Source organism: Carlito syrichta, unplaced genomic scaffold (assembly GCF_000164805.1).
Source record: "Carlito syrichta isolate Samal-C Ts95f unplaced genomic scaffold, Tarsius_syrichta-2.0.1 Scaffold308800, whole genome shotgun sequence".
NCBI classification, from domain to species: domain Eukaryota; kingdom Metazoa; phylum Chordata; class Mammalia; order Primates; family Tarsiidae; genus Carlito; species Carlito syrichta.
This window is the reverse complement of record NW_007252896.1, coordinates 1,040,898-1,047,790: the sequence shown is the minus strand read 5'-3', so window position 1 is coordinate 1,047,790 and position 6,893 is coordinate 1,040,898. Positions and strand designations below refer to the sequence as shown.

Sequence of the window (6,893 nt, the reverse complement as noted above, 5' to 3'; positions counted from 1 at the left end):
AAATATATATATATATATATATATATATATATATATATATATATATATACACTTTTTTTTTGCTGACATTTCTTCTAACCTTTCGCTCTGTGCCAGACACTGTCTTGAGTGCTTTACATGATATTTATTTAATCCTCACAACAACGCTATAGATACTCTTATTGTGTCTAATTCATCCATTAGGAGACTAGACATTCTCCGGTAATCAAGTGTTGGGTAATCAGAAAATTTTAGATGGCAGGGCCCATGGAAATCATTTAAGCTGGGAGGCAGTGCATCATGGTGGCTAAGGGGGCAAGCTCTGTAGCCGACGTGTGTGGCTTTCAAAGTTCGATGTCATTAGGAATACGCCTTGATCAAAATGGCTCAACCTTTGTTTGCCTTGATTTTTCTCCACTGTAAAATGGGATGGTAACAGAATCTGTATTATAAGGTTGTTCAATGCGCGGTGCTTGGATGAGTGCTTGTCACTTAGGAAGATCTCAGAAAATGGTACAGCTTATGAGGATAAGGATGGATGGCAATAGTGACTGGACATGTAGACACTATTGTTTTTCTTAGGAGAATGTGTTCCAGTGGTTTTTAAGAGAACTTCTGTTGGGTCAGATGAACGTGGTGGCCGTAGTGATGGTCTTGATGGAAAGAAAGGAGTTTTCATCATCAGTGGTAAAGAATAGTTTCTTAGAGAAAGAAATGATTTAGGTTGAAGAAACAGAGCCAAGAGGGGACTGTTCGCCCAGAAAAATGCATGCTCAATTTTAATTCAGCAAAAAATTCACAGAAACATGGTGTCCACGAGCTGCATAGGTGCGTGTATTTTTCAGGTTGTCTTCAAAGCTTTAAAATGTCTATAGCATGTAAGAGAAAAAGTCATGGGCAGGAGTTATATTTAGACGTTTCACATCAGGCAAGTTAATGAGCAGTTATTAGCAAAACTGACCTATGGTCCTCGCCCTGTGCACTTGAGGCCTCCCCTGGTGGAGTCACAGGTAGATCTGGGCTCCGTGGGGTTCATCAGAATGCAGATTTCCAGTGAAGGCACTGCTAAATCGCCAGCGTTTGTGAGGAGGAGGGAAAGCAGATGAGAGGGACAGCAGTAACACATGCAGAAACAGGGTCCACATTTGAGTGCTCAGATGGAGGTATTCTGGCTTCTCCAGATCATCGTAAACGCATATGGAATGTTTGTGCTAAATTGTACCTTGGAGATGGTTTGGTACAACCCCCTCACTTTACATTTTACTTTTCTGGGAGAGTAGAGTCTGGTAAAATTTGGCCAGGATTGCAGTACAGTGAAACCAGGGAAGTCTGTAGTGTTTAAAGAGGGGTTTTAAGTAGGGATGAAAGGAAAGAGGAAGTTCCTTCCGTTTTAAAATGCCGCCTAGGCAGGAAAGTGGAGGAAAGGCAATGGATTTTCTCCAATGAACTAAAAGAGGGAGGGGAAGAAGGAGGGGGGAGGGGAAAAGAGAGAGAAAAAAATCTGATTTTAGGCAAAACAGTTTTCGATAGAATTCATAGTTCATGTTTAAAAGTTGATGATAAGAAAGACTCCCTTTATTATTTCGAGGAATTTGGTTTCTTTAGATGGAAAGGAAGATTGGGGGACAGTCCAGTGGCGTTGATTCCAGCCAACGAAGAAAGCGTTTGTAGCTGGTCTTGGACCTGGCAAGCGGCTTATTGTTCATCTGTTGCTGTTTCGGATGGATACGTCTTGGCGGTCTAAATAATCACTTTTAGCCAAGTTTATGTTTAGTTCTTCCTTTTAAGTCACAGAGTGTCTCAATAGGTACTAATGAGTCAGCTTAATTTGGCAGGGAGTTCTAAGCAGAGGAGGGGCCAGAAATCCTCTTTTGGGACACTGAAAATACTCCACTCAGTTCCTTTACAGTTCCCCGGCCAGGGCTGGGTTGAGGGAGTCTTTCTGAAGATTTAAAGACTCCCCATGGTGCTTGCTCCTCTGTTACAATGGCTTGGGGTTGCTGAATGAGGACGTGAGTGGAAGTCTACTCTAGTTGTCTGTTTACATGGAGAAAAAGAAGCCAACGGCACCGAGGGTGAAGCAAAAAATAGGATTCTTATGGCTGTGTACCTACTTGTACTATTCTTTAGAAAAGGCCTTTATCTACTATGTCAGTGTTTTAGAAAGAGGTTTTGACCCTGGCTTTTTTTTTAATTAAAAAAGAAAAACATCGCCCTGATTTCTTCCCATATTACTGTCTGCATCGTTGTAAGGTTTGGGGCTACTGGTGGCTCTTCATATTAGACCCCTCAAGCTAGTGGTGCAATCTACCTCCACTGCTGGAAGAAAGGCTTTGGGAAAGTGAGTGGAGCTGAGGGAGGAAGGACGTCTTAGTAAGTCTCACTCTCTTCTTTTTGCCTCTTGATTCTGCCTCCCGGGTTGCATCCCCTTCAGCGGCTGCCTATTGTGCTGGCAGGAGGCATCATGTTAGAGACGAAGAAACTGAGGCGCAGTGTGGTTATACTCCCTTGGGAGCACTGAGAAGGAAACGTGAGAGGCAGACCTCAAGGTCTGAGTCTGGTGGAGACAGGCCTCGCTGCTTCTGCCCTAGAAATTTGTTGGGCCTGCGGGTGGCCAACTCTTCTCCCCTTAGAGGAAGTTTCTGCTTTGCACTTGCAAAATTGTACCACAAAGGTCACATCCTTTGGGAGAAAACTGCTTAGGCAATCAAAGGTCGCCAACAGTGACATAAGGGAAAGGGATTTTCTAATGTCGGTGCATATGGATTTAATGGGTTCCGTGTTGCTCAGAAGTATGCGTGAGGCATGGTGTCTGTGGTTGGTATTCCTTCCTGTGGTTCTAACTCAGCCGTGCACTTCACTTAATGTATCTGTATGAGAGCCCTAGGTGGGATGCTCTGGTAACATCAAGAACTCGCTAGGGTCTGGCAGAGGAAGGGCCACAAGTCCCTAGCGGGGAGTGAAAACTGGTTATGTTTGGAGTATGGAGAGGTAACCTTAGCTAGACGGTGATTATGTGTCCTCCAATGCCATGGAAAAGAATGTTAGGCAAATTTGTTGCTCTGTTAAAAGACTCAGTGGGGAAAGATGGAATCATATGGAGGGAAAAATTAGAAAATAAGTCTGGGGAAAAAAATGGAGGGATGAAAACTGCACAATTAATACAATCACCCCCCTACCCCACCCCAAGAGTCTGAGGCAGTAGAACCTTATGGGAAATTAAGGGGACAGGTAAGGAATCTGAAAATATTCTGAACAGAAAATAATTTTTCTTTGAAGAGAAGGCATGTGAGTTAATGATTGTAAACCTGCATTAAAATGGAGAGAAAAATATGGGCAGAAAGAGAAAAGAGGGAGAAGCAGGAAAACTTGTTTTTAAAAATTCCGACTAAATCATACTGTCTTGGTATTTAGTATTTTCACCTCAGAGTATGCCATGTTTTAAATATTTCTTTTGGGGGTAATTGATTTAAAAATAAAAAGACCTTTCAAAAGTTAGAAATTTTAGGGTTTGGATTTTTTATTTCACATGTTTATTTGAATTTTAGAAAATAGAGACTATGTATAAAACGGGCATTATCATGTATTAGGAAACATCTTAAAATAGATAGGGATAGTTAATGACAAATATACTGAAAGTATCAAAACTTTTGAGTCATAAATAAGACTCCTGAAATATGTCAATGGCAGAATAAAATGTAGAAAACTAAGTTTATAAGAAACTACTATATGTGATACAACTTAAAAACAGGATTTTAAAATTACAGCATTAATTTAACTAAATTGCTACATAAAATTAGGACTCCAAAAATGTAAATATGTGCTCATTATGACTTTTCACAGAGAAGCGATGCTAATAATTTACGTGTGGTTTTTCTTTTTTCATTTCTGTAGAAAAATTTCAAAAATTTCATCTCCTGAAGAAACTTGAAGTTTTTTGGGGGGAGTCTTTTGAAGGTGAAACTTTTCTTCTTTAGGTAAGGAATTGTTTTCTATTGCTTATTCATGGGTTCAAAGAGAACATTTCAATTAGAGGAAAGAAATAACAGGACTGAAATTTTGCTCATCCAAATTGATGTAAACATTATAAAGATGATAGAAAGCAGGATTTTTTAAAGTTAAAAAAACAAATTAGTTAGAAAGTTTTCATTTTAAAAAAAACATCAATTTATTAGGGCAAAAATGAGACAGTCTCTTTTTTGCATTTTCTTATAGACTGACCTGATAATAGGATTCCCATGATCCATTTTAAAAAAATATTTAAGACATAACCAAATTAAAATAAAAGTTATGCTTCTAGTGAAAAGTTTTTTAAACTGTCTAGCAAAATCAGTAACAAGAGATTTTTCAGACATGTAAAATATTTCTAAGCATAAATATAAACTGATGTGGTAATAAACAATAAACTCTTTTGATGAATTTGAAAGACTGGTCATTGCTTTTAAAAGCAGGCCAGTGGCTTAAAGTTAAAAAAGATTTTTGTGCAGTAACAGAAAAGCTTAAACTCTGGGATAGTTTCATATGCTGGGAAAATATTGTTCTGTAGAGTCAGAATGTAAATATAAACAATTTGTTTAATCAGGCAAGAATCTGCACTTTGTGTAAGGCCTCTTTTCAGGTTTTAGTAATTGTGTTATACTGGTAATGTAAGAAAAGACAGATTGCTATTTTAAGCATATTAGAATATGTGCAACTCATTCTATTTTTGGCAATAATTCTATCAGTACAGTTTATTTGCATGAACAGTATAAATTACATACATGAAAATCAGATGTTTTAAAGTAGGTAAACAAAAATACAGTTAAAATGTCTAAAAAAATTTTTAAATGCTTTGAAGTATTGAGTGATATTAAAACAATAAAAGTAAACAATTTACAGAAATTATGCATAGAATCTGTTGTAAATATGCAGATTTGTACATAGCTTTGTCACCACTACCACATTTAGAAAAAGAAATATATTGCAATGTTTGTCTTTTATTAACATATATATACTCTCAAAAGTACACAATATTTCTCGTTTTTAAATATGTTAGTACTGTTACAAATACGTATTTTTAAGATTTTAATATAATGTTTAGGGTTTTAAAAAATACATGTTTAAAATTCATGTGGTAAAACAGAACCTAAATATTTTGGGAAAAGAATACTAAAATTTTTTTTACAAATTTGAGGAATTCATTTCTAGAATAAGTTAGTTTTCTTCTTATAAAGACACATATTAAGTATATAGGTTAAGACTTACTTAAATTACTTAATTGGGATATACTAGACTTCTAAGTTATTTTTAAAAGCAAGACTATGGTTATCTGAAAAAGTTATAAAATTATTTCTAGCGTAATTTGACATAAAGCCCTTTAGTATATTAGTTTTTTAATCTTATATTTTGACGGTTAAAATAAAAGAAAAAAAAGACTAACTTCCCAAAGAAAAATATAGTCTCATGGCACTGAGAAGACAATTGTAAGCACATAATAAATAGTAGATCCATTTTATTTCTGACTTGTTTTTGAGCCTTTCTTATGAAGCATCATATATTTTAACATCAGGAGAATAATATTTAAAATATATATTAAATTTGTATGGTCTTCTAGCTATTAAAAATAGAAAGAAAGAATGCAACTTTATCTAGCTAAATACTAACTAAAGTGTTAAGTGAAAATTAGAAAAATACAGAAACTAAAATAGAATAATAACCTACAATTCCAAATAGATATGTCTATATAGTTTTTTTTTATATCTTGGCATATAACGTTTTTCTTAATTATTTAGGAAACTACCTATTGTACATGAATTTTAAAAAATGCTAGAGAAGTATTTTCTCAGCGTAGTTGACTAGATTAAAAATTTACTAATAAGGTAAATGTAATATTAAGGGACACATTTAAAATATAATTTTATTGAGTTTTACTGAAGATGTATCTTTCTAGCAAAGCTTTGGGGTTTTGTGTGTGTGTTGGGATTTGTGTTTTGTGATTTGAAATCCATGGTCTGTTTCGAGTGCCTTTTCACATGGCAAAATGTTTCTGTAGAAAAATCAGACATTATGTCCATTTTATTTTATATTTGGGAATGAGAAAAAAACAGCAGATACTTGGATAGAATTCTAGCTGTTGTTTTCGTGCACGCATCAAATACCAAACAATTATTTTGTCTCTCAGTCAGTCACATGTCTGGGCGTGTTACATCTTGTGCGTGTACATCCTTAACATTTAGCTTACATTAATGATACAGTGATGCCTAAATGTGATTGCTAATCTTTCCTGAAATTATGGGCAAAGTATCTCAAAGAGATGCGTTCTAAAACTCTTATTTTTAATGAAAACGAGGAAGACTTAGGGGAAGTTCATTCGTGACTAAAACAAGCCATTGTGCAGGTTCCTGAAATAACGACCCTTTGGCTTATTTTGCAAATTTTATTAAAAACGTCTCTTAACTTGTTGTTTGTTGGCATTTTAAAGTCAGAGAGGAATCGGCAGTATTTTATGCTATTTCTGATTATTTTTCTGTCCAGAGAGAGAGAGAGAGAGAGAGAGAGAGAGAGAGAGAGAGAGAAAGTAAAGCAGTTGGGCACAATCGGGTTTTCCCCTTAAAAAAACTGAACTTGAAACTGCGAACACGCAAGGCCCGTGCTTCACTGTCCTCCTTCGGACGTATTTGGGTTGCGAGAATGATCTCCGAGCCGGTCCGCCGGAGGGACAGGCGCCTCCGCAATGGAGAGCTGCGGGACGGACAGCGCGGGCAGCGGCGGGACAGCCCCAGCCCCTCTCCCTCGCGGGTGCCCGGACGCAGAAGGCGATCTTCAGGCGAAGCGGGGCCGAGGCCACGACTCTCCGGGCCGTCGCCCCCGGGGAAACCGCGGGCGACGAGGCGGGCGCGGGGCGAGGGGCGGGGCCGCGAGCGGGGGCCGGCGGG

The 6,893-nt window shown here is 37.4% G+C and overlaps 1 long non-coding RNA gene across 1 annotated transcript in view; it reads left to right on the top strand.

The window, feature by feature from the left end:
• Positions 1-3,914: 3,914 nt before the first annotated feature.
• The window catches only part of LOC103268182, a 24,497-nt gene continuing 21,518 nt past the window's right edge, over positions 3,915-6,893 (top strand). The window contains exon 1 of the long non-coding RNA XR_002482402.1: positions 3,915-3,956. This is a non-coding gene — a long non-coding RNA (uncharacterized LOC103268182). The remainder of the gene's footprint in view (positions 3,957-6,893) is intronic.